Genomic DNA, 27,992 nt, shown 5'->3' with positions numbered 1-27,992 from the left:
TGATATCTTTAAGTTTTTACCCATTATGAATAGAGCTGCTGTGCATTACTTGATCCTAGTTTTTGTTTGAACACAGGTTTTCAAAGCAGTTGTCTAAATACAAGAGGTATGCTTCTTGGATCCTAAGGTAAGACTATTTAGATTTGGAAAAAACTTGCCAAACCATCTTCCAAGCTTGATTGTACATGCATTCCATCAGCATCTTGAGTATATTCTTGTCTGCTTTATTTAGTATTTGTTTATCTTCTTTGGCCAGGTGTGTGTTTCAATCTTTACCAAATTTTAATGGCACTGTTTGGTATAATTTGAGTACAAACCTTCTATCAGATATGTGTTTTGGAAATAGTTTCTTCCAGTTTGTGGTTTGTCTTTTGGTTTTCTGAATAAGTTCTTTCATAGAGTAGAAAATTTGAATTTTATAAGGTCCACATTATCAATTATTTTTCTTTTGTTGATTGACTTTTGGTGTTGTGTGTTTAAAACGCATCACCAGACCCAAGGTCATGTCGATTTTCTTTTTTTTAAAAAAATAAATTTATTTATTGATTTTTGGCTGCGTTGGGTCTTCATTGCTATATGTGGGCTTTCTCTAGTTGCGGTGAGTGGGGGCTACTCTTCGTTGCTGTGCACGGGCTTCTCATTGCGGTGGCTTCTCTAATTGTGGAGCATGGGCTCTAGGTGTGCCGGCTTCAGTAGTGGTGGCACGTGGGCTCAGTAGTTGTGGTGCATGGGCTCAAGAGCACAGGCTCAGTAGTTGTGGCGCATGGGCTTAGTTGCTCTGCAGCGTGTGGGATCTTCCCAGACCAGGGCTTGAACCTGTGTCCCGTGCATTGGCAGGCGGATTCTTAACCACTGCACCACCAGGGAAGTCCTAGATTTTCTTTTTTCTTCTAGAATTTTTATAGTTTGGTAATTTAAATTTGTCTATGGGCGCTTCGGACGTGCAGGCTCAGCGGCCATGGCTCACGGGCCTAGCCGCTCCGCGGCATGTGGGATCTTCCCGGACCGGGGCACGAACCTGTGTCCCCTGCATTGGCAGGCGGACTCTCAACCACTGCGCCACCAGGGAAGCCCTATGGGCACTTTTGAGTGAATTTTGGTTTACGTTGTAAAGTTTTTGTCTACATTCATTTCATTACCTAATTAATTGTTCCTTAACCATGTTTTGAGAAGATACAGTGAGATACTTGGCTCCATTTCAGTTTGGATTTTCAAACTTAGTATAAACAACAGAACAGCATTCAGGATGAGGCCTCTGGGTTTGTGAGTGTGGCGCTCCCGGCACTTCTCTGATGTCCCACAGTGGACTATGAACACAACTGTCTGACCCTGGGGGCACAGGTGCATCCCGCCCACAGACTTTGCTCTGTGACAAGCTGACGGGAGCTTTGTCTCCTGTCAGGGCTTAGGTTTCTGGACCACGGGGCATTGTCTATACTGACTGGAGCTGGCTTTTCTCAGGACCCACTGGTGAGGAGATGTCACAAGAGGAAAAAATGAGAAAGTGTGGAGAATCTTGCTGTGCAGCTGACTGCGGGGTAGGTGGGGTGCATCTTCAGGGGACTCAGGAGAGAAAGGGTTTAATGTGGAAGACTGTGGGCTTTTAGTTTTATGTGCAGTGTAGATGGTGACAAGTGTCGTTCTTTGGAGTCTGGTGTCTGTTTTTCCTGGTTCTGTTTGTTGATGGCTTTGGGTAGAATAAACATTTTAATAATAGTCATTTTTTCTGATGCATGAGCATGGAATATTGTTTTCTATTGTGTCTTTAATGTCTTTATCAATGCTTTATAATTTCCTGAGTATAGGTCTTTCATGTCCTTGGTTAAATTTATTCCTAAATAGTTTGTTCTTTTTGATGGAGTTGTAAATGGGATTGTTTTCTTAATTTTTCTTTCTGATAGTTCGCTAAGTGTATAGAAACAAAACTGATTTGTGCGTATTGATTCCGTGTTTTGCAACTTTACTGAATTTATTTTTTTTTAACATTTTTTTGAAGTAATGTGAAAACTTTTAATGCTAAAATCTCACTCTTTCTACTGCATCCCAGGTAATCTGCAGGACCGAAGACTTGGTAGCTACTAATATACTCCTCTCATGGTGCCTTTTTTTAAAAAAATTATTTATTTAATTTATTTTTGGCTGCGTTGGGTCTTCGTTGCTGTACGCAGGTTTTCTCTAGTTGCGGCGAGAGGGGGGCTACTCTTCGTTGCAGTACGCGGGCTTCTCATTGCAATGGCTTCTCTTGTTATGATGCATGGGCTGGGCTCTAGAGCGCAGGCTCAGTAGTTGTGGCCCACGGGCTTAGTTGCTCCGCAGCATGTGGGATCTTCCCGTTCCAGGGGTTGAACCCGTGTTCCCTGCATTGGCAGACGGATTCTTAACCACTGCGCCACCAGGGAAGTCCCTTCTTCTGTGCCTCTTAATACCATGTGGACTCCTACAAAGGAAATACCAGTCACAATTTTGGTTGAACTTTGTCTGGGTAAGTCTTGGACTCTATAACAAAGTTTGTTGACTGTCTTATCTGATTTTCTGACATAGTACTGACATGGTTGTTTTGAAAAGTAATTTACTTTCCAGTAATTGAAAATGCACAGAAAAGCTTCAGTAATGGCAAAAGTACTCACATTTACCACTTCACACAAAATGCTCACAAAACCATGACTAGTTTTGGAGAAGTCATGGGATAGGGAGAGGGACACTCTCCTGAGGAATCAACACATAACCCTAAATGAGGAAACCATGATGTCCACATTAGAATTTAATACTCAGACTCACTTCAAATTTCGCCTGTTGTCCCAACTGTATGAAAATGTCCTATTCCCTCCCAATCCAGTTTTCTTTTTCTGGAACCGTTACTGAGTTTTTCCCTCATATGGACAACCTTGATGTATTTAAAGCAGACAAGATGAGTATGGGATCTGGGTGGCCTTTTCTCTATGGCTTTTTTCACTAAGGATGTTTTTAACGTTCATTTATGTTGTAAGAAATGTCAGCACTAAACTTTTGTTTCTTTGTCATTAAAAATAAAAGACATGCCATTTACCATTTAATTCATTTTACGTATACAGTTTTGTGGTATTAACTACCTTCATATAGTTGCACAAACAAGTGAACTAACACGTGTACCTCCTGTGTGCATGGGAGATACCCAGGAAATTGAGTTACACCCTGGCATGGCCCAAGACATCACCTTAAATACCATCTTCATCTAAAAGGAAAAGAAAAAGGAAGGGTATAGTTGTTTCTGTCTACATTCATTTGATTGCATATGGTTTCCAATTGATTGTCGTATGACTAGTTTTGGAGAAATCATGGGATAGTTAGCTTCATTTCAGTTTGAATTTCCAAATTTAGTGGATTCTGCAGGCTTGATACAAGGTTTACAAACTTGATATTGGATCAGGACATCCCATGGTGTAATTGGTATTAATGGTTTGTTCAACAATTAAAGTTCTGGGTGATATGAGTTCAAACTGGAGTAATCCTGGTTAGTTTCTATCTGTTATACATTTGACCCAGGATGAAAGGACAAGAAAAATAAGGCCTACTTTATAAAAGTGTCTTCAAACTAATTGATGGTATAATCTCAACCTAATTTTTAAAAAATTTATTTCATTGAAGTATAGTTGACTTACAATGCTGTGTTAATTTCTGCTGTATAGCAAAATGATTCAGATATGTATATACACACACACACGTACTGTTTATTATATATATACATATGGTTTATTACAGGGTACTGAATATAGTTTCCTGTGCTGTACAGTAAGACCTTGTTGTTTATCCATCCTATATATAATAGTTTGCATCTGCTGATCCCAAACTCCCAATCCATCCCTCCCCCATCTTCCCCTTGGCCACCGCAAGTCTATTTTCTATCTCTGTGAGTCCGTTTGTTTTGTAGATTCATTTGTGTCTCATTTTAGATTTCACATATAAGTGATATCATATGTTCTTTGTTGTTCTCTGTCTGACTTCACTTAATCTGATAATCTCTAGGTCCATCCATGTAGATGCAAATGCCGTTATTTCACTCTGTTTTATGGCTGAGAAATATCCCATTGTATATATTTATCACATCTTCTTTATCCATTCATCAGTTGATGACATACAGGTTGCTTTCATGTCTTGGCTATTGTGAATAGTGGTGCTATGAACATAGTGGTGCATGTATCTTTTCGAATTATAGTTTTGTCTGGATATGTGCCCAGGAGTGGGATTGCTGGTTCACACGGCAATTCTATTTTTATTTTCTTTATTTGTTAATAAATTTATTTATTTTTATTTTTGGCTGCATTGGGTCTTCATTGCTGTGCGTGGGCTTTCTCTGGTTACGGCGAGTGGGGCCTACTCTTGGTTGCAGTGCATGGGCTTCTCATTGCGTTGACTTCTCTTGTTGGGAGCACGGGCTCTAGGCACTCGGGCTTCAGTAGTTGTGTCATGTGGGCTCATTAGTTGTGGCTCGCGGGCTCTAGAGTGTAGGCTCAGTAGTTGTGGCGCACGGACTTTGTTACTCCGTGGCATGTGGGATCTTCCTGGGCCAGGGCTCGAACCTGTGTCCCTTGCATTGGCAGGCGGATTCTTAACCACTGTGCCACCAGGGAAGCCCCAGCAACTCTATTTTTAGTTTTTTTTGGGAACCTCCGTACTGCTTTTCATAGTGGCTGCACCAACTTACATTCCGACCAGCAGCGTAGGAGGGTTTCCTTTTCTCCACACCCCCTCCAGCATTTATTTGTAGACTTTTTATTGATGGCCGTTTTGACCGCTATGAGGTGATACCTCACTGTAGTTTTGATTTGCATTGTTCTAATAATTAGTGATGTGGAGCATCTTTTCATGTGCCTATTGGCCATCTGTACGTCTTCTTTGGAGAAGTGTCTATTTAGACCTTCTGCCCACTTTTTGATTTCTTTTTTCAGTTGTATGAGCTGTTTGTATATTTTAGAAATTAGGCCCCTGTTGGTCACATCATTGGCAAATATTTTCTCCCAAACAGTGAGCACAGGTGCTGGGACAGTTGGATACCCACACGCAGAAGAAGAAAGTTGGACCCTTACCTCCCCCCGTCATCCCGTATACACAATCAACACAAAATGGATCAAAGGCCTAGATGCAAGAACCAAAATTCTAAAACTGATAGAAGAAAACATGAGAGTAAATCTTCATGACCTTGGATTTGGCTATGATTTCTTAGATCTGCTACCAAAAGCACAAGCAGCAAAAGACAAAATAGATGAATTGGACTTCCTCAAAACGAAAAACTGTTGTGTATAAAAGAAGCAAGGAATAAGATAATCCGCCATCCAAGATGGCCCAAGATGTTTGCAAACCATGTATCTGATAAAGGACTAGCCCAGCAGCCAAGCCCCCGGTGGTCCAGTGCAGTGTCTGTGCGGCCCCTCCCGTCCTCGGTGATCAGGGGATTTCAGGCCCCACAGCACCCGAGGGGTGGACACGGGTCATTCTCAGCACCCTCAGGGAGTGAGTGCTGGATGGTTTTGAGCCCAGATGCACTCCCATTAGTGCCCTCAAAGGCTGAAGGCTTCAGCACGCCTCCAGAAGGACACAGAGTGTTTGCAAGTCTTTGAGAACCAAGGGGACAGTGTTCACTTTTCTGAAAGGGCATCTTGTTATTTCACAGCATGACCATTTTCCATCTGGCTCTCAGGGGTGCCCTCCCACCTCCCTGATTTCTCTGAGAGTGGCCATGGGAGTTTGGCTGTCCGCAGTCCCCACACCAGGTGACAAGGCCAGTGGGGCCAGACCCTGGTGGTCCTTAGCTTCGCTGGAGACTAACCCAGACTCTCAGCCTGCGATTGAACGTGGACGCCCCTGCTTCTCCCCATCACCGATTCTCATCTCCTCCTCTGTCTCTCTTCCTCTTGCTTTTCAGTCTCAGATTTACCTCATGGTCACCACTCACAGTTCCCGCAGAGCCCAGAGATTTCTTCTCGAAGGAAAGGTTCTGGAAAAATCAAAGGGATAAATAAAGGATGCAGCTGATTCCCGCCTTGTGCTGACACCCAAGAAGGTGATGAGAATGAGTGTTTTCATTAGAATTTTAAATCCTTCAAGTAATAGATCATTGGGGGGGGGCATCCTTTGTCTTTCTGCTCATTCTAATAATGTCATTCCTGAATTTTAATGTGGCAAATAATTTATATTATAAATATGCTGGTGGGGGGAGATCAATTTAAAAAAGGTTAGAGGTAACTCCAAGGGTTTTTACAACAAACAAGGACACAGAACTGTGTCCAGACACTGGCTGAGTGATTCCTACCCTGAGCTGCAGTCCCCTGGTGGGCGGAGTGGCCATGACCCTCCTCCCGCAGGTGAGCCTACTCAGGCACATCCCACGTGGGACCACTGCATCGCAGAATCTTAGAGTGGCCAATGGCAGGCAGCTGGCTAGATATGCGGACAAGAGAACACTGCCCAGCAGCCTGGGACAACCCCGGGGTGAGGCCTTAGTAAGGGTCAGTGTCAGGTCATTAGTTAGGGCCAGCATATCAGGGCTGGAGTTAGGACCAGTGTCAGGGCATTAGTGAGGAATATAATTAGGGTGTTAGGTGAGGAGTCAGGTCATTAGTTACAGGTAGAGACTTCATCGAGGCCTTAGTTAAGAAGAACATGGGGGCTTCAGTTAGGGACAGCGTCAGGATGTTAGTTAGGGCCAGCAACCAGGCCTTACTTAGGGATAGTGTCAGGACCTCAGAGAAAACTTGAGGGCCGTAGTATAAGACAATTCAGGCCGTTAGTTAAGGACACATCAGAGACTTTCTTAAGGACATATTCAGGGCCTTAGTTATGGACAGGATCAGGGTGATAGTGTCGGATATCTCAGTCTATTAGGGTCACCGTCAGGGACTTAGAAATAGTTCAGGCTGTTCCTTAGGTATATTCTCATGGACTTAACTCCAGAATCAGAGCTGTAGGTAGGGCCAGTGTCAGGGTGTTATTGTGGGTTGTCTGCAGCTATTAGGGACATCGTCAGGGTATTAGGAAAAGAGGCAGGCCATTATTGTAGACGGTGTCAGGGCCTCAGGTAGAGGAGAGTGCGTCAGGGCCTTAGTTATAGACAGGATCAGGGCGTTATTGAGAGATGTATGAGGCTATTAGGGACGGCATCACGGTGCTAGGGAAAGTGTTGGGGCTCATTATAGACAGTGCCTTAGGTAGAGACATCATCACAGCCTTAGTTAGGAAAAGGGTTAGGGACAGGGTCAGGCCAACAGTGAGGGCATCTAAGGCTATTAGGGACATCATCAAGGCCTTAGACTGGGTCAGTATCAGGGCGACCAGTGTCAGGGCATTAATGAGGGACAAAATTAGGGTGTTAGTTAGGGACAAAGGGCGTTAGTTACAGAAAGAGTCAGGTAATTAGTTACAGATAATGTTAGTGCCTTAGGTAGACATAGCATCAAGTCCTTAGTTAGGAAGAGCATCAGGGCCTCAGTTAGGGACACTGTCAGGACATTAACAGGACCAGCCTCAGAGTGTTAGGTAGGGCCATTGTCAGGACATTAGTTAGGGGCAGCTTCAGGGCCTTAGTTAGGGACAGCATCAGGGCCTCTGTTAGAGAAAACTTGAGACCCCTAGTAAGAGACAGTGCAGGTGTTAGTTAGGGACAGTGTCAGGGACTTAGGGATAGCGTCAGGGCCTTAGTTATTGACAGTATCAGGGCCTACATTAGGGACAGTGTCAGTGTCTATTTAGGGACATGTCAAGGCCTTAGGGACAGTGTCAGGGCCTTTGTTAGGGCCAGTGTCATAGCGTAATTAGGGAAAAAGGCCATTAGTTAAAGACAGACTTAGAATTAGAGACAGCGTCATGGCCTTAGTTAGGACCAGCGTCAGGACATTGGCTAGGGATAGTGTCAGGACCTTAGCTATTGACGGACAGCATCAGCGTCTAGTTAGGACCAGTGTCAGGGCCTTAGTTAGGGACAGCGCCTCAGCCACTCTGAGAATAAAATATTCTGTTGTTTATAAACTACCAAGTCTCTGGTATTTCATTTTAGCAGCCAAAGAGCTGGCTGAGGATAAATGTCTCTGAGCTTGAGTACCTATCAAGAGAAACCTTCAAATCTCAAAAGAGAAAATGGGCTGGAAAGAAACCAACAGAACCAAATAATTGTGGAACAACTAAAAATGCTATGACATATACGTAATGGGTATAGCAAGAGAAAAATAAAGATAGAAAACAGAAAATATTTTTTAAATGACTGAGAATTTCCTCAAATGAATGTCTGACACCAAAAACACAATGTGGGAACTCAGACAAAAATGTGAATAGTAAAGAAAACTACTGACCAATATCTCTCCGGAACTTAGATGCAAAACTCCTCAAAAAAAAATTAACGGATTGAATCCAATATTTTTATTTTATTTTATTTATTTATTTTTTTTTTTGCGGTACGCGGGCCTCTCACTGTTGTGGCCTCTCCCGTTGCGGAGCACAGGCTCTGGACGTGCAGGCTCAGCGGCCATGGCTCACGGGCCCACTCCTCCTGGACCGGGGCACAAACCTGTGTCCCCTGCATCGGCAGGCGGACTCTCAACCACTGCGCCACCAGGGAAGCCCTCCAATAATGTTTTGACAGAATTGTATACCATGAATGAGAAGGATTTATCCCAGGTATGCAAGAACTGTTCCACATTCTAAAATCAAATAATTACAGCCATCATATTAACAACCTAAAGAAAGAAACTATATTGTCATATCAATAGATGCAGAAGACTTTTAAAAAAATCCAACACTCATTCTTCATGGAAACTCTCAGTAAAATAGAAATAAATAGTTTTCTCAAGTTGATAACAAAAATCTACAAAAACTTTCACCTCACATTGTGCTTAGTGGTTAGAAACATGAGACTTTCCCACTAAATTCAGTTAAAAATCAAGGATATCCCTTGCTCATGCAAGAAAAGAGATAAAATACAGATTGGGTAGAAAAAAAATAAGAAAAGCAGCTCAGTTAAAAAGTGGACCAACACAATTTACAGCCACCTTACCAGAGAGTACAGACACTTTGCATGTAAGTATATGGAAGAATCACCCAGATGACATGCTGTCATTAAAATGCAAATAAAAAATACAATGGTACACCACTACATAACTCCTAGACTGGCCAAAATGTGGAACAATCACAGCAACAAATGCTGTAGAGGATGTGGAGCAATAGGAACTCTCGTTCGTTGCTGGTGGAAATGAAAAATAATAGAGCTACTCTGGAAGACAGATTGACACCTTCTACAGCATTGAACATACTGTACAACCCAGAAAGTGTTCTCATGGATGTATACTGAAAGGAGTTAAAAACATTTGTCCACACAAAATCTGCATATGGATATTTTTAGCACCTTTATTCAATATTGCCAAAATGTGAATGAAACCAAGGTGTCCTTCAGTAGATGAATGGAAAAATATACTCTAGTATATTCTGGGAATGGAATAATATTCAGCACTAAAGCAGTAAGCTATCAAGCCATAAAAATATATGGGAAATTGTTTTCTCTCTTTTGAAGTAGAAATGATTTAAAATAATGTTAGTTTCTGTTGTACAGAATGCTGACATTTTTTGCAGATTATATTCCATTATAGGTTATTATAAGATATTGAGTAAAATTCCCTGTGCTATACAGTAAACCCTTGTTGCTTATCTATGTTATGTATAATAGTTTGTATATGTTAATTCCATACCCGAATTTGTTCCTTTTCCCCTCTCTTTCCCCTTTGGTAACCATAAGTTTGTTTTCTCTGTCTGTGAGTGTGTTTCTGTTTTGTATATAAACTTATGTATTATTTTTTTAGATTCCACCTGTAAGTGATCATACAGCATTTGTCTTCCTCTGTCTTATTTCATTAAGCATAATGCACTCTAGGTCCGTCCATGTTGCTTTAAATAGCATTATTTTATTCTTTTTTATGGCTGAGTAATATTCCATTATACAGGTACATACACCACATCTTTTTTTAAAAAATTAATTAATTAATTTCTGGCTGCGCTGTGTCTTCATTGCTGCTCGTGGGCTTTCCCTAGTTGCGGCAAGCGGGGACCACTCTTCGTCGCGGTGTGCGGTCTTCTCATTGTGGTGGCTTCTCTCATTGTGGAGCAGGGGACCTAGGCACGTGGGCCTCTGCAGTCGTGACATGCAGGCTCAGCGGTTCTGGCTCATGGGCCCAGTTGCTCCACGGCATATGGGATCTTCTCAGACCAGGGCTTGAACGCGTGTCCCCTGCATTGGTAGGTGGATTCTCAACCACTCTGCCAGCAGGGAACTCCCTATCACATCTTCTTAAGTCAATCGTCTGTTGATGGTAACCTGGGTTGTTTCGGTGTCTTGGCTACTGTAAATAGTGCTGCTGTCAACAAAGGGTGTAAGTATCCTTTAAACTTAGTGTTTTTGTTTTTTTCAGATTTATACCAAGTAGTGGAATTGCTGGATCATATGGTAGCTTTTAGTTTTTTAAGGAATCTCCAAACTCTTTTCCATAATGGCTGGAATTCTTAAATGCATATCACAATGTGAAATAAACCAGTATGAAAAGGGTACAAGATATATGATTCCAAAGATATGATATTATGTTAAAGACATGTATAAGACACTTAAAAGGTCAGTGGTTGCCCAGGGTGGCAGAGATGGGGCAATGAATAACTTAAGTCTAGAGAATTCTCAGGATGATTAAAATAATCTGTATAATACTATTGATATAATGATGGATTCTTGTCATTATGCATTTGTCCAATCCCACAGAATGTACATCACTAAGGATGAACCATAAGGTAAACTATGGTCTTTGAACAAGTATGATGTATCAATGTAGATCCGTCGACGGTACAAATGTACCACTCTTGTGTGGGGTGTTGAGCATGAGGGGCCTATACCTGTGTGGGAGCAGGAAGCATATGGGAAATCTCCGTCATATTTTCACTTTTGCTATGAACCTAAATGGCGTTTTAAACAATCACTTAAAATTTAAATATTTACATTAGTAAGTGGAGCATGAAACACTTATTGGCATATATTAAAAGATTCCAAAACTAAAAATAGAACTACCATATGACCCAGAGATTCCACTCCTGGGTGGATAACAAAAACAACAAAACAGTAACTCAGAAAGATACATGTGCTGCAGTGTTCATAGTAGCATTTTTTTTTTTACAACTGCCAAGACATGGAAGCAAGGTAAGTGTTCATCAACAGATGAATGGATAAAGAAGATGTGATATATATACACACAATGCCATCCTACTCAGCCATAAAAAACATAAAAAGTTTTCCATTTTCGGCAACATGGGTGGAGTTGGAGGGCATTATGCTAAGTGAAATAAGTCAGACAGAGAAAGGCGAGTACTGTGTGATATCACATATATGTAGAAACTAAAAAGGACAACAAATCAGTAAATATAACAAAAAAGCAAACTCACGGATACACAGAGCAAGCTGGTGGTTGCCACTGGGGAGCGTGGAGGAGAAATACAGGGGCCGGGCAGTGGGAGGAACGAATACTGGCTGTGGGTGGGGATGTATTTTACCAAACAGGGAAAACAGCCAGTATTTTATAATAACTGTAAATGAAAAGTAAATTTTTTAATTGTATAAAAATTTAATTTTTAAAAAAGAATAAAATAAAAATTTAAAATGATTCAGTATTCTCAAAGAATATTTGAAAAAGTAGATATGCTTTTCTCTAATTTTTATTTAATGCACTTTAAAGATGTTGGAGAGTATAAAGTGGGGCTCGGGAGAACAAACTGTGATGCTACAATTTATAACACACAAAATAAACAAATTCTGATCTGTTGATTCATTTATAATGTGCTTTATTAATATAGATCACGACTATTTTTGTTAATCACCAGATGTGCATTCATGGCATTATTTTCAAAGGTTTCTGTCCATTCCCAACCCAAAATGTTAATCGACCTTCCATCACTGCCTTCGGTTTATTTTCAAACAAATCTGTGATGTAAACAACTTTGTCCTCTGCATCTTTTGGGGTATGGAGTCTCAGCTCACCTGAGGACAGGTGGTCATGCTCTGCCCCTGGGAAGTCCTGTGGGTCAAGTGGGCCCTGAGAGGAGAGGGGGCTAGAAGACCTGAGGACTAAGGGTACCTTTGGGTACATTTCTAAGGGTGGCCTCTCACACATCCCTATACCCACCACGTGATTTCCACCAACCCAGTGGCATCTACCCTAGGCAACGGCAAGGCCACACCCATTCCAGGAGGAGCTCAGGCCCTAGGACTCAGGCCCAGGGAACCTGCACTTCTGGAAGTCCTTACCCTAAACCTTCACGCTATGCAGTGGTCTTAGGTGTGCCATGCCTCACATCTCTAGCTCAGTGCAGCTGAATACAGGTCTGAGGGAGTAACATCTGCTCCAATAAAAACTTCGTTAAAGATGCCATTTCATGGGACCCACAGGAGGGTCATAACTTAGAGTGGGGCCCTGATTCCCCCCGAATTTGTACACACTTTGAAGCTGCAGAAGAAATGTTAGCTCCGTGGTTCCCATGCAGTTTCCCCTTAGTACTACATGATGAGTATTTAGAAATAACATCATCTGTGCCCTCCCCACAGAGTCTGTCTATTGATCTGGGTGGGAGCATCTGTGTTGTTTTAACTCCAGGTGACTCTAAGGTGAGGCCAGGTTTAAGCCCGAGGGCTGCTGGGTAATCGGTGAGAGTTGCTTCCAGTCTTTGGTCCTTCGCCCTTTGGGGAGGCATCGGTGTCTGCTCTACACGGGACTGGAAGGGGCAGGGCAGTGTAGTCCACTTACTCTGTGCTGAAGCAGAGTTTTTGGGCAACTGTGTGAGGGGAGAGTAAGTGTAGACAGGAAAGAAAAAGCTCCCAGTTTGGCCTCCATTTAGGGGCTCATCGTTCCTGAATCTCTCTTTTTCAAGGTCCTTTTGTCTGTGGCTGTGTGGGAACAGGTGAAGGAGCTGTGCTGATGGTGCTGAGGCATATCCTCCACATGCTGATGTGGTGCCTTAACATAATGTCCAGGAGAAAATGACCAGAGCAGGAGGGAGATGAAGGAATGGCAGCTTCCCAGGTGAGTGTCCTGTCCTGGGTCAGAGGCTGTGTCTGAGTTTCCTCCTGAAATTTCATGGATTGCGAACCTACAGACCTTTAATTTTCTACTTCTGATGTTTCTGCCTTGCAAAGTTGTTTTCAGCTACTTATTTGTTTCCTTCTGATGACAGTCAAAGTCCACTGTTTAGAATAGTCTCCCCTGTGATCCAGAGCCTTTTCCCCATTGTCTGCATCCAGGCTCCCTACAGAGCATGGAGAATTCTCCCTAGGAATCAATGACATTCAACTATTGAAATTATTCTCTTTGTGAAAGGTCAACATGGGAAGGCAGTAATATCCAAAATGCCCTATGGCATAATTTCAGATGCTGGATATTAGTGAAGAAGGGAAAGTGGAATGTTTAGTGTACATCTGAATGCAACAGAGACGTCAGCTTATCACAGCAGGATTAAGAAAATGCTCCTTTGAGTGGGATGGCATTAGTGGCCCAGGTAACTCAAGGTTATGGGAGAAGAAGTAATTAGGAGAGATTTTCATATATTTTATCTTCAGTAAATGTCTGGTGTGATTCACTGAGAAAATGTACATAAACCATCAAGGTAAATCTGGAGAATCCCATTTCTTCTTAGTTTTGTTTTTCGCTTGTAATTTTCTTTGGAAAATGAACATTGTCATCACCTTTGTTTATTGGCTTTTCAAGTGGAGGTTGTAATTGGTCGAGCCTTGTTCTTGTAAGTTTCCATTATACTCCATACTCATGTAACAGACATACTCTTTTTTATCACTTCTTTGTATTCTCAAAAAAGTTTACAAGAAGGCTCATTATTAATGTATGCTCACTTGTGTTTAATTTATGAAATAAAGCTCAACTCAAATGATAATTTTTCAAAGAAATCAGAGATTAAGAACCAATAGCTCTAACTTATTTTATATAATTGTGGGTATGTCTCCCTTAGTGTATTTATAATATACAGAATGTATCACCCACAAATAGATTTATATGATTTACCCAATTAAAAATGATTCGTATTAATTCTTCTTTAAAAGTTTGGGAGAGGGCCTCCCTGGTGGCGCAGTGGTTGAGAGTCCGCCTGCCGATGCAGGGGACACGGGTTCGTGCCCTGGTCCGGGAGGATCCCATGTGCCGCGGAGCGGCTGGGTCCGTAAGCCATGGCCGCTGAGCCTGCGCGTCCGGAGCCTGTGCTCCGCAGCGGGAGAGGCCACAACAGTGAGAGGCCCGCGTACTGCAAAAAAAAAAAAAAAAAAAAAAAGTTTGGTAGAATTCACCAGTGAAGCCATCTAGTCTTGGTATTTTTTTGTTGGGAGGTTCTTGAGAACTGATTCAATCTCCTTAAGAGTAATTTGGTCTATTCAGATTGTTTCATTTCTTCATGATTCAGTCTTTTTATTTATTTTTAAAATAAATTTATTTATTTGTTTTTATTTTTGGCTGTGTTGGGTCATTGTTGCTGTGCGCGGGCTTTCTATAGTTGTGGTGAGCGGGGGCTACTCTTCGTGTGGTGTGCTGGCTTCTCATTGCAGTGGTTTCTCTTGTTGCAGAGCACGGGCTCTAGGCACACAGGCTTCAGTAGTTGTGGCGTGTGGGCTCAGTAGTTGTGGCTCGTGGGCTCTAGAGCACAGGCTCAGTAGTTGTGGCACACGGGCGTAGTTGCTCCACGGCATGTGGGATCTCCCCAGGCCAGGGCTCGAACCCATGTCCCTTGCATTGGCAGGCAGATTCTTAACTACTGCTCCACCAGGGAAGCCCCTGGTCTTTTTATTTTTTTCTTTGGCCAATTGATTATTTAGGATCATGTTGTTAATTCCCACATATTTGTAAATTTTCCAGATTCTGTCCTGTTCATTTCTGGTTTCTTACCATTATGGTTGAAAAAATACTTAGTATGATGTCAGTCTTCTTAAATTTGCAAAGACTTGTTTAGTGACCCATCACATGATCTGTCCTGGAGAATGTTCAGTGTGAACTTGAGAAGAATGTGTATTCTGCTGCTGTTGGATGGACTGTTCTGTTTTTGTCTGTTCAGTCCATTTGGTCTAATGTACAGCTCAGGTTTGGTATTTCCTATTGATTTTCTTTTTGGATGACCATTCATTGTTGAAAGTTGGGTATTAAAGATCCCTACACTTTTTTTTTTTAGTATTGTCTATTTGTCCCTTCAAATCTGTTAGTGTTTGCTTAATATATTAAGATCCTCCACTGTTGGGTGCATATTTGTTTATGATTTTTGTCTTGATAAATTGAAAACATTATCATTATATAATGTCTGGTATAACTCTAGCTACTACTGCTTTCTTTTGGTTTCCACTTGTATGGACTATCTTGTACCAGAGCTTCAGTTTGTGCTTATTTGTGTTTTTAGCTCCGAAATGAGTCTCTGATAGCCAGCATATAGTTTGATCTTGTATTTTTATCTGTCTAGCCACTCAATGACTTTTGACTAAAGAATTTAATACATTTATGTTTATGGTAATTATTGACAGTTAAGGACTTACCGATGCCATCTTATTGGTTTCTGGATTTTTTGTTGTTTCTTGTTCCTTCCTCTGTTGCCGCCTTTCTTTGTGAATTAGCGATATTCTGTAGTGGTATGTTATGATTCCCTTCTCTTTATGTTTTCTGAATCTACTATAAGATTTTTGCTCTGTGGTTCCATGAGGCGTACAGAAAACATCTTACAGATATAACAGTCTATTTTATGTTGATAATAATATAAATCCATGACACAAACACAAAACTACGCTTTTACTCCCCTCCATGAATTTTTGTATATGGTGTTACAACTTACCTCTGTGTATATTGTTTATACGTTAAAATTATTATAGCTGCAGTTATTTTAATAATCACATACTTTAACCTTTATACTAAAGTTAACTGGTTAACACACCACCATATCACATTATTAAAAGTATTCTTACCTTAACCATATACTTATGTTTACAAGTCTTGTGTATTTTCATATGTTTTCGTGGTACTACTTAGTTTACTTTTATTGTAGCTTGAGGAACTCTTTTAGAATTTTTTTAAGACCGATATAGTGATTCTGAACTCTCAGCTTTTTGGGGAGAGTTTTTAATCTCTTCATTTAAGAAGGACGATTATGATGGAGAGGATATTCTTTGTTGGCAGTTTTTTTTCATTGAGTAATTTGAATGTATTATCCCACTCTCTCCTAGCCTGTGAGGTTTCTTCTGAGAAATCAACTGATAACCTTATGAGGTTTCTCCTGTAAGTTATAAGCTTCTCTCCTCTTACTGCTTTTCAGGTTCTTTGCTTTTGATCATTGACAGTTTTACTATAATGTGTTTTGGGGAAAGTTTTTCTTTCTTTCTTTTTTTAGTTTGGTGCCCTATGAGCTTCATGAACTTGGATATCCAAATCTCTCCCCTGGTTACGAAAGTTCTCAGCAACTATTTCTTTAAATAAGCCTTCTCTATCTTTTCCTTTTAAGACTCCGTAACTCACGGGTTTCTTTTGATGGTATCCTATAGATCACAAAATTCTTCTTCACTCTTTTTTTCTTTGTTCTCCTCTGAGTGGATATTTTCAACTTACTGTCTTCTAACTTACAGAAAATTTATTCTGCTTGATCTGTTTGTATATTGATTATGCTTATTGCATTTCTTTTTTCTTATATTTAACATAAAATATTACTTGAATTTAATGGTGCTTTGATACATTTAAGTGTTATGCTATGCCATTGTAGCAGTAGCTATCACCTCTATCATGTCACATAATTATTACTTCTTTTTTTTTTTTTTTTTTTTTTTTTTGCGGTTCATGGGCCTCTCACTGTTGTGGCCTCTCCCGTTGCGGAGAAACAGGCTCAGCGACCATGGCTCACGGGCCCAGCTGCTTCATGGCATGTGGGATCTTCCCGGACCGGGGCACGAACCCGTGTCCCCTGCATCGGCAGGCGGACTCTCAACCACTGCGCCACCAGGGAAGCCCAATTATTACTTCTTTATTTTGGTTAGAAAAATTAAGATCTAGTCTCTTAGCAAGTTTGAGGATTATAATACAATACCATGGTCTATATTGACTATTGTGTGCATCAGATCTTTAGGAATGATTTACTATTAGTTAAAAGTTTGTATCCTTAAACAACATCTCTCCTATTCCCCACACCCCAGCCCCTGGTGACCGACATTCTTTTCTCTATAAGTTTGGCTTCTTTTTATTTCCATATATAAAGGGTATCACATAGATTTTGTCTTTCTCTTTTTGACTTATATCAGCATAATTTACCTAAGGTACATCAATGTGAAACATGGTAGAATTTCCTTCTTTCTAATGGCTAAATAATATCCATTGTATGTAAATGTAGATAAGTATATAGATATAGATATCATATCTTCCTTATCCATTCATCTTTTGATAGGAACTTAGATTGATTCCATATATTGGCTATTGTGGATCATGCTGCAAGAAATATGGAGGTGCATATTTCAAGTTAGTCCTTTTATTTTTTTGGATAAATGCCCAGAAGTGGAATTGCTGGATCATGTAACAGATCTATTTTTAACTTTTCTGATCAACCTTCATATTATTTTCCATAGTTGCTGCGAAATTACATCCCCACTAACAGTTGACAAGTGTTCCCTTTTGTCAACATGATCACCAATGCTTCTTTTCTCGTCTTTTTGATGACAGCCGTTCTAACGGGTGTGAGATAATAGCTCGCTGTGGGTTTATGGGCATTGTACTGATAATTACTCACGTTGAAGACATTTTTGTATACTTATGTGCCATCTGTATGTCTTTTCTGGAAAGATACTCTGTTTCCTTTGCCCATTCATACATTGGATTATATGATTTCTTGTGGCGATTTATGAGTTTTTAAAAAAATGTATTTTGATTACATGCCCCTTATCCATTCTATGGTTTGCATTTTTTTTCCCATTTGGTAGGCTTACTTTTCATTTTGTTGATTGTCTACATTGTTGTACAGTATCTTTTTTTTAAAGATTTATTTGTTATTTATTCATGTATTTTATTTATTTATTTTTTGGCTGCGTTGGGTCTTAGTTGCAGCGTGCGAGCTCTTCATTGCAGTGTGCGGGCTTCTCTCTAGCTGTGGTGTGTGGGTTTTTTTTTTTTCTCTCTCTCTCTCTAGTTATGGTGCACAGGCTCCAGGGTGCATGGGCTCTGTAGTTTGTGGCACTCAGGCTCTCTGATTGAGGCGGGCGAGCTGAGTAGTTGTGACTCACGGGATTAGTTTCCCTGTGGCATGTGGGATCTTAGTTCCCCGACCAGGGGTCAAACCCGTATCACCTGCATTGTAAGGCAGATTCTTTACCACTGGACCACTAGGGAAGTCCCTAGAAGCTTTTAAGTTTGATTTCTTCTTGGTTGTGGGTTTCTGCTTTTGTTGTTTGTGCTTTTACCGTCATATAAAATAATCATCCAAACCAATGTGGAAGAGTTTTTTATTCTTTCTTTTAAGACTTTTATGGTATCAGTTCTCACGTTCAAGTCTTTGATCCATCTTGAGTTAATTCTTGTGACTGACGTAAGATAGGGGTTCAAATTTCTGTTTTGCTTGTGCTTATCCAGGTTTACTAACACCATTTATTGAAGACTCTATTATTTCCCTATGGTTGTTCTTGGCTACCTTGTCAAAAATTAGTTAACCTTATATGCAGGGGTTTAATTCTGGGCTCTCTGTTCTGTCGCATTGGTCTCGGTGTCTAGCACAGATGCCAGCACTGTACTGTTTTAATTAATATAGATTGTAGTATAGTTTGAAATTAGGAACCGTGATGCCTCGGGTTTTGTTCTTCCTCAGGACTGTATTGGCTATTCAGATTTTCTCTGGTTCCATAGAAAGTTTAGAATTGATTTTTTATTTCTGCAGAGAATGTCATTGGATTTTTTTAGAGAGATTGTTAGAATCTACAGATGGCGTCAAGGACTTTTAATCTTAGAAATTCCTCCAATCTATGAACATAGGATATCTTTCCATTTTTTGGTGACTTGAATTTATTGTATCAATGTCTTACAGTATTCAATGTAGAGACTTTTCAACAACTTTGTCAAATTTATTTCTAAATACTTAATTTTTCTATGCCACTGTAAATTAGATTGTTTTCTTTATTTTTTTCAGAGGTTTTGCTATCTGTGTATAGAAATACAACTGGTGATGTATGTTGATTTTATGTATTGCAATTTTACATAATTTGTTGATTAGTTACAACTTAGTTACAACTTTTTGGTGAATTCCTTGGGATTTTTTATATACAAAATCATACCATCTTCAAATAATGATAATTTTAGTTCTCCCTTTCTGATTTGGACACCTTTCTTTGTCTTGCCTTTCTTTGTCTTGCCTAATTGCTCCAGCTAACCCTGCCAGTACTATATTAAATAAGAGTGATTAAGTGGGCATCACTGTCTTGTTCTTGATCTTAGAAAAATAGCTGTTACATTTTTACCAACGAGTATGATGTTAGCTATGGGCTTGTTACATATGGCCTTAATTATGTTGAGGTACATATCATAAAACAATTATGTTGAGGTACATATCATAAAAGAATAGCATTTTGTCCCCTTGCTTTTTATGCATGTATTGAAACGATCATGTGTTTTTTTATTTTTACTCTATTAATGTGATGTGTCTCACGTATTCATTTGTGTATGTTGAAACATACTTACATCCCAGTGATAAATCCTGCTTTGTCACAGTGTATGATCCTTTTAATGTATTGTTGAAGTTAATTTGCTAATATTTTGTTCAGAATTTTTGCATCTATGTTAATCAGTTTTATTGACCTGTAGTTTTCTTTTCTTACAGAGTCTTTATTTGACTTTGGTGTTTTGGAAATGCTGTCCTCATAGAACAAGTTTAGAAGTATTCATTTCTCTTCAGTTTTTTGGAAGAGTTATTACTGGTGTTAATTTTTCTTCACAGGCTTGGTAGAATTTACTAATAATGTCATCTGGTCCTTGAGTTTTCTGTGTTGGGAGTTTTTTGATTACTGATTCAATCCCTTGTTACTGGTCTGCTTAGATTTTCTATTTCTTCCTGATTCAGTCTTGGTAGGTAGTGTGTTTCTAGGAGTTACCAGTTTCTTCTAGGGTATCTAATTTGCTGGCATATATTTGTTCATAGTAGTCTCTTATGATCCTGTATTTCTGTCGTATCAATGGTAATGTCTCCTCTTTCATTTCTGATTTTGTCTTCTCTTGTTTTTCCTAGTCTAGCTGAAAGTTTGTGAATTTTATGGTTTTGAAAATCCAGCTTTTATTTTGTTGATCCTTTCTATTGATTTTCTTTTATCTATTTTTATCTATTTCCACTCTAGTCTTTATTGCATCCTTCCCTCTGTTAACTTTGGATACATTTCTTCTGTTTCTAGATCCTTGAAGTGTAGAGTTAGGTTATTTAGGTGCTTTCTAATTTCTTGTCGTATGCACTTATGGCTGTAAACTTTCCTCTCTGAACTGCTTTTGCAGCATCCCATAGGTTTCGGTACGTTGTGTTTCCGTTTTCATTTGTTTTGAGGTTTGTTTGTTTTTAATTCACTTTTTAAAACATTTATTTTATTTTTGGCTGTGTTTTGTCTTTGTTGCTGTGCATGAGCTTTCTCTAGTTGTGGTGAGCGTGGGCTACTCTTCGCTGTGGTGCATGGGCACTACTCTTCTTGTGGTGTGTGGGCTTCTCATTGCGGTGGCTTCTCTTGTTGTGGAGCATGGGTTCTAGGTGTGTGGCCTTCAGTAGTTGTGGCACACGGGCTCAGTAGTTGTGGCCTGCGGGCTCTAGAGCACAGGCTCAGCAGTTGTGGTGCACGGGCTTAGCTGCTCTGCGGCATGTGGGATCTTCCTGGACCAGGGCTCGAACCTGTGTCCGCTGCATTGGCCGGCAGATTCTTAAGCATCACACCACCAGGGAAGTCCTTTTTTTTTTTTGGGAAGTCCTTTTAATTCGCTTTTGATTTCGTTTTTGACCCATTGATTTTTTGGAAGTGTACTGTTTGGTTTCCACATTTTGGTAGATTTTCCAGATAGACTCTTGTTGATTTCTAGTTCTATACCATTGTGTCCAGACAGGTGATATGATTTTGATCTTCTTAAATTTGGTAAGATGTATTTGTGTTTTATGATATGACCTATCCTGGAGTATGTTCCATGAGAACAAGTTGTTGGATGAAATGTTCTATATATGCCTGTTAAGTCCATTTGGTGTAATGTATAGACCAGAATCTTGATTGTCAGGAAGTTGAAGTGGGGGATGCTGTTCAAATGGTATAAAACTTTGGTTATGAAAGATGAATGAATTCTCGAGCACTGAGTACAGCCTGGTGAAACACTCAATTATGGAGTGTATTATACTTAAAAAAATAATTTAAATTTAATCAACAAATTATCAATAACATTCTGAAACATACCATGCATTACAACAGAGATCATTAAAGTATAATGTTAAAGCAAATCTTCTGTGGTGAAAAATTACTTCTTTTCCAAACTATCCTTGCACTCATATAACTTTTTAAATGCAATTTATTTTTAATATTTTTTATTGAAGTATAGTTAATATACTATATTCCTTCCCCCCACCTTTCCACTTTGGTAACCATAAGTTTGTTTTCTTTATCTGTGAATTGGTTTCTGTTTTGTAAATAAGTTCATGTGTATCATTTTTTTTTTAGGTTCTACATACTAATGATATCATATGGTATTTGTCTTTCTCTGTCTGACTTACTTCACTTAGTGTGATTATCTCTAGGTCCACCCATGTTGCTGCAAATGGCATCATTTCATCTTTTTTATGTCTGAGTAGTGTTCCACTGTACATATACCACACCTTCTTTGTCCATTCATCTGTCAATGCACATTCAGGTTACTTCCTTGTCTTGGCTATTGTAAATACTGCTGCAGTGAACATTGGGGTGTATGTATCTTTTTCTTTTAAATAAATAAATTAATTTATTTTTAACATCTTTATTGGACTATAAATGCTTTACTATGTTGTGTTAGTTTCTGCTGTATAACAAGGTGAACCAGCTACACTTATACATATATACCCATATCCCCTCCCTCTTGCATCTCCCTCCTACCCTCCCTATCCCACCCCTCTAGGTGGTCACAAAGCGCCAAGCTGATCTCCCTTTGCTATGCAGCTGCTTCCCACTAACTATCTATTTTACATTTGGTAGTGTATATAAGTCAATTGCTACTCTCTCACTTTGCCTCAGCTTACCCTACCCCCTCCCCGTGTCCTCAAGTCCATTCTCTACATCTGTGTCTTTATTCCTGTCCTGCCCGTAGGTTCATCAGAACCTCTTTGGTTTTTTTTAGGTTCCATATATATATGTTAGCATACGGTATTTGTTTTTCTGACTTACTTCACTCTGTAGGACAGGCTCTAGGTCCATCCACCTCACTACAAATAACTCAATTTCATTTCTTTTTATGGAGGAGTAATAGTCCATTGTATGTATGTGCCACATCTACTTTACCCATTCATCTGTCAGTGGACACTTATGTTGCTTCCATGTCCTGGCTATTGTAAATACAGCTGCAATGAACATGGGAGTACATGAGTCTTTGAATTATGGTTTTCTCAGGGTATATGCCCAGTAGTGGGATTGCTGGGTCTTATGGTAGTTCTATTTGTAGTTTTTTAAGGACCCTCCTTACTGTTCTCCATAGTGGCTGTGTCAGTTTACATTCCCATCAACAGTGCAAAAGGGTTCCCTTTTCTCCACACTCTTTCCAGCATTTATTTTTTATAGATTTTTTGATAATGGCCATTCTGACTGGTGTGAGGTGATATCTCATTGTAGTTTTGATTTGCATTTCTCTAATGATTAGTGATGCTGAGCATCCTTTCATGTATTTGTTGGCAGTCTGTATATCTTCTTTGGAGAAATGTCTATTTAGGTCCACTGCCCATTTTTGGATTGGGTTGTTTGTCTTTTTGATGTTGAGCTGCATGAGCTGCTTGTATATATATATACATATATTTTTTATGTGACTGCTAAGTTTAATTCAACAGCCACACCCACTCCTGCCTTGTAAAAATAACAAAATGCTCCTCTCAAAGTTACATCGAGATGTGAGCACAGGTTTGTTGTTTTTGATACAGCTTTACAAAAAGTTGGCACCAAGTGCATATAAAAAAAGTTTTAAGGCTTAATAAAAATACAGATGAGTAATTTCTCAATGCAGCTTGGAGGTTGAGAAAAGGATGCTAAGAGTTCATGAAGCTTCCAAATACAGGCAGTCCCCAGTGTACAGAGCATTTTCCAAATGCCAGTGGCCTCCCACATCAGGTTCAAAGGAGCAAAAACTTTTCTGCTGCTCCTCCCAGTGACCAGACTGCCTGGGGCTCTCTAAACCTATGCCCACAGCCCCAAGGAGGGAAAGGAAGAGGGAAGATGGGAACAAAAGTAAGGCGACGTGGTCACTGCTGCCCAGAGGCTCTGCTCTGGTTGTTTTCCTCCTGCTTGTATATTTTGGAGATTAATCCTTTGTCAGTTGCTTCATCTGCAAATATTTTCTCCCATTCTGAGGTTGTCTTTTCATCTTGTTTATGGTTTCCTTTGCTGTGCAAAAGATTTTAAGTTTCTTTAGGTCCCATTTGTTTATTTTTGTTTTTATTTCCATTTCTCTAGGAGGTGGGTCAAAAAGGATCTTGCTGTGATTTATGTCATAGAGTTTTCTGCCTATATTTTCCTCTAAGAGTTTGATAGTGTCTGACCTTACATTTAGGTCTTTAATCCATTTTGAGTTTATTTTGTGTATGGTGTTAGGGAGTGTTCTGATTTCATTCTTTTACATGTAGCTGTCCATTTTTCCCAGCACCACTTATTGAAGAAGCTGTCTTTTCTCCATTGTATATTCCCTAACATTATCAAAGATAATGTGACAATATGTGCATGGGTTTATCTCTGGGCTTTCTATCCTGTTCCATTGATCTATATTTCTGTTTTTGTGTCAGTACCATAGTGTCTTGATTACCATAGCTTTGTAGTATAGTCCGAAGTCAGGGAGCCTGATTCCTCCAACTCTGTTTTTCTTTCTCAAGATTGCTTTGGCTATTCAGAGTCTTTTGTGTTTCCATACAAATTGTGAAATTTTTTCTAGTTCTGTGAAAAATGCCATCGGTAGTTTGATAGGGGTTGCATTGAATTTGTAGATTGCTTTGTGTAGTACAGTCATTTTCACAATGTTGATTCTTCTAATTCAAGAACATGGTATATCTCTCCATCTGTTTGTATCATCTTTAATTTCTTTCTTATAGTTTCCTGCATTCAGGTCATTTGTCTCCTTAGGTAGGTTTATTCCTAGGTATTTTATTCTTTTTTTTTGCAATGGTAAATGGGAGTGTTTTCTTAATTTCACTTTCAGATTTTTCAACATTAGTGTATAGGAATGCAAGAGATTTCTGTGCATTAACTTTGTATCCTGCTACTTTACCAAATTCATTGATTAGCTCTAGTAGTTTTCTGGTAGCATCTTTAGGATTCTCTGTGTATAGTATCATGTCATCTGCAAACAGTGACAGCTTTACTTCTTCTTTTCAAATTTGGATTCCTTTTATTTCTTTTTCTTCTCTGATTGCTGTGGCTAAAACTTTCAAAACTATGTTGAATAAGAGTGGTAAGAGTGGGCAACCTTGTCTTGTTTCTGATCTTAGTGGAAATGGTTTCAGTTTTTCACCATTGAGGACAATGTTGGCTGTGGGTTTGTCATATATGGCGTTTATTATTTTGAGGAAAGTTCCCTCTATGCCTACTTTCTGGAGGGTTTTTATCATAAAAATGGGTGTTGAATTCTGTCGAAAGCTTTCTCTGCATCTGTTGAGATGATCATATGGTTTTTCTCCTTCAATTTGTTAATATGGTGTATCACGTTGATTGATTTGTGTGTATTGAAGAATCCTTGCATTCCTGGAATAAACCCCACTTGATCATGGTGTATGATCCTTTTAATGTGCTGTTGGATTCTGTTTGCTAGTATTTTGTTGAGGATTTTTGCATCTCTGTTCATCGGTGATATTGGCCTGTAGTTTTCTTTCTTTGTGACATCTTTGTCTGGTTTTGGTATCAGGGTGATGGTGGCCTCATAGAATGAGTTTGGGAGTGTTTCTCCCTCTGCTATATTTTGGAAGAGTTTGAGAAGGATAGGTGTTAGCTCTTCTCTAAATGATTGATAGAATTCGTCTGTGAAGCCATCTGATCCTGAGCTTTTGTTTGTTGGAAGCTTTTTAATCACAGTTTCAATTTCAGTGCTTGTGATTGGTCTGTTCATATTTTCTATTTCTTCCTGTTTCAGTCTCGGAAGGTTGTGCATTTCTAAAAATTTGTCCATTTCTTCCAGGTTGTCCATTTTATTGGCGTATGGTTGCTTGTAGTAATCTCTCATGATCTTTTGTATTTATGCAGTGTCAGTTGTTACTTCTCCTTTTTCATTTCTAATTCTGTTGATTTCAGTCTTTTCCCTTTTTTTCTTGATGAGTCTGGCTAATGGTTTATCATTTTTTTTAGTCTTCTCAAAGAACCAGCTTTTAATTTTATTGATCTTTGCTATCATTTCCTTCATTTCTTTTTCATTTATTTCTGATCTGATCTTTATGATGTCTTTCCTTCTGCTAACTTTGGGTTTTTTCTGTTCTTTCTCTAATTGCTTTAGGTGTAAGGTTAGGTTGTTTATTTGAGATGTTTCTTAAGGTAGGATTGTATTGCTATAAACTTCCCTTTTAGAACTGCTTTTGCTGCATCCCATAGGTTTTAGGCAGTCGTGTTTTCATTGTCATTTGATTCTAGGTATTTTTTGATTTCCTCTTTGATTTATTCAGTGATCTCTTGGTTATTAAATAGTGTATTGTTTAGCCTCCATGTGTATGCATTTTTTTACAGACTTTTCTCCTGTAATTGATATCTAGTCTCATAGTGTTGTGGTCGGAAAAGATACTTGATACAATTTCAATTTCCTTAAATTTACCAAGGCTTGATTTGTCACCCAAGATATGGTCTATCCTGGAGAATGTTCCATGAGCACTTGAGGAGAATGTTTATTCTGTTGTCTTTGGATGGAATGTCCTATAAATATCAATTAAATCCATCTTGTTTAATGTATCATTTAAAGCTTGTGTTTCCTTATGTATTTTCATTTTGGATGATCTGTCCATTGGTCAAAGTGGGGTGTTAAAGTCCCCTACTATGATTGTGTTACTGTCAATTTCCCCTTTTATGGCTGTTAGTATTTGCCTTATGTATTGAGGTGCTCCTATGTTGGGTGCATAAATATTTACAATTGTTATATCTTCTTCTTGGATCGATCCCTTGATCATTATGTAGTGTCCTTCTTTGTCTCTTGTAATAGTCTTTGTTTTAAAGTCTATTTTATCTGATACGAGAATTGCTACTCCAGCTTTCTTTTGATTTCCATTTGCATGGGATATCTTTTTCCATCCCCTCACTTTCAGTCTGTATATGTCCCTAGGTCTGAGGTGGGTCTCTAGTAGACAGCATATATACAGGTTTTGTTTTTGTATCCATTCAGCTAGTCTATGTCTTTTGGTTGGAGCATTTAATCCATTTACATTTAAGGTAATTGTCAATATGTATGTTCCTATTACCATTTTCTTAATTGTTTTGCGTTTCTTATTGTAGGTCTTTTACTTCTCTTGTGTTTCCTGCCTAGAGAAGCTCCTTTAGCATTTGTTGTAAAGCTGATTTGGTGGTGCTGAATTCTCTTAGCTTTTGCTTGTCTGTAAAGGTTTTCATTTCTCCATAAAATCTGAATGAGATCCTTGCTGGGCAGAGTAATCTTGGTTGTAGGTTTTTCCCCTTCATCACTTTAAATATGTCCTGCCACTCCCTTCTGGCTTGCAGAATTTCTGCTGAAAGATGAGCTGTTAACCTTATGGGGATTCCCTTGTGTGTTATTTGTTGTTTTTCCCTTGCTGCTTTTAATATTTTTTCTTTGTATTTAATTTTGGATAGTTCGATTAACGTGTCTTGGTGTGTTTCTTTTTGGATTTATCCTGTATGGGACTCTGTGCTTCCTGGACTTGATTAACTATTTCCTTTCCCATATTAGGGAAGTTTTCAACTATAATCTCTTCAAATATTTTCTCAGTCCCTTTCTTTTTCTCTTCTTTTTCTGGGACCCCTATAATTCGAATGTTGGTGCGTTTAATGTTGTCCCAGAGGTCTCTGAGACTGTCCTCAGTTCTTTTCATTCTTTTTCCTTTATTCTGCTCTGCAGTAGTTATTTCCAGTCTTTTATCTTCCAGGTCACTTATCCGTTCTTCTGCCTCAGTTATTCTGCTATTGATCCCTTCTACAGAATTTTAAATTTCACTTATTGTGCTGTTCATCACTGTTTGTTTGCTCTTTAGTTCTTCTAGGTCCTTGTTAAACGTTTCTTGTATTTTCTCCATTCTATTTCCAAGATTTTGCATCATCTTTACTGTCATTATTCTGAATTCTTTTTCAGGTAGACTGCCTATTTCCTATTCATTTGTTAGGTCTGGTGGGTTTTTACCTTGCTCCTTCATCTGCTGTGTATTTCTCTGTCTTCTCATTTTGCTTAACTTACTGTGTTTGGGGTCTCCTTTTTGCAAGCTGCAGGTTCGTAGTTCCCGTTGTTTTTGGTGTCTGTCCCCAGTGGCTAAGGTTAGTTCAGTGGGTTGTGTAGGCTTCCTGGTGGAGGGGACTAGTGCCTGTGTTCTGGTGGATAAGGCTGGATCTTGTCTTTCTGGTGGGCACGTCCACATCTAGTGATGTGTTTTGGGGTGTCTGTGGCCTTATTATGATTTTAAGCAGCCTCTCTGCTAATGGATGGGGTTGTGTTCCTGTCTTGCTAGTTGTTTGGCATAGGGTGTCCAGCACTGTAGCTTGCTGGTTCTTTGAGTGGAGCTGAGTTTTGGCATTGAGATGGAGATCTCTGGGAGATTTTTGCCATTTGATATTA

This window comes from Monodon monoceros, unplaced genomic scaffold, assembly GCF_005190385.1.
Source record: "Monodon monoceros isolate NGI ecotype Baffin Bay Population unplaced genomic scaffold, NGI_Narwhal_1 Super_Scaffold_18, whole genome shotgun sequence".
Lineage (NCBI taxonomy): Eukaryota > Metazoa > Chordata > Mammalia > Artiodactyla > Monodontidae > Monodon > Monodon monoceros.
This window is presented reverse-complemented; position numbering follows the sequence as displayed.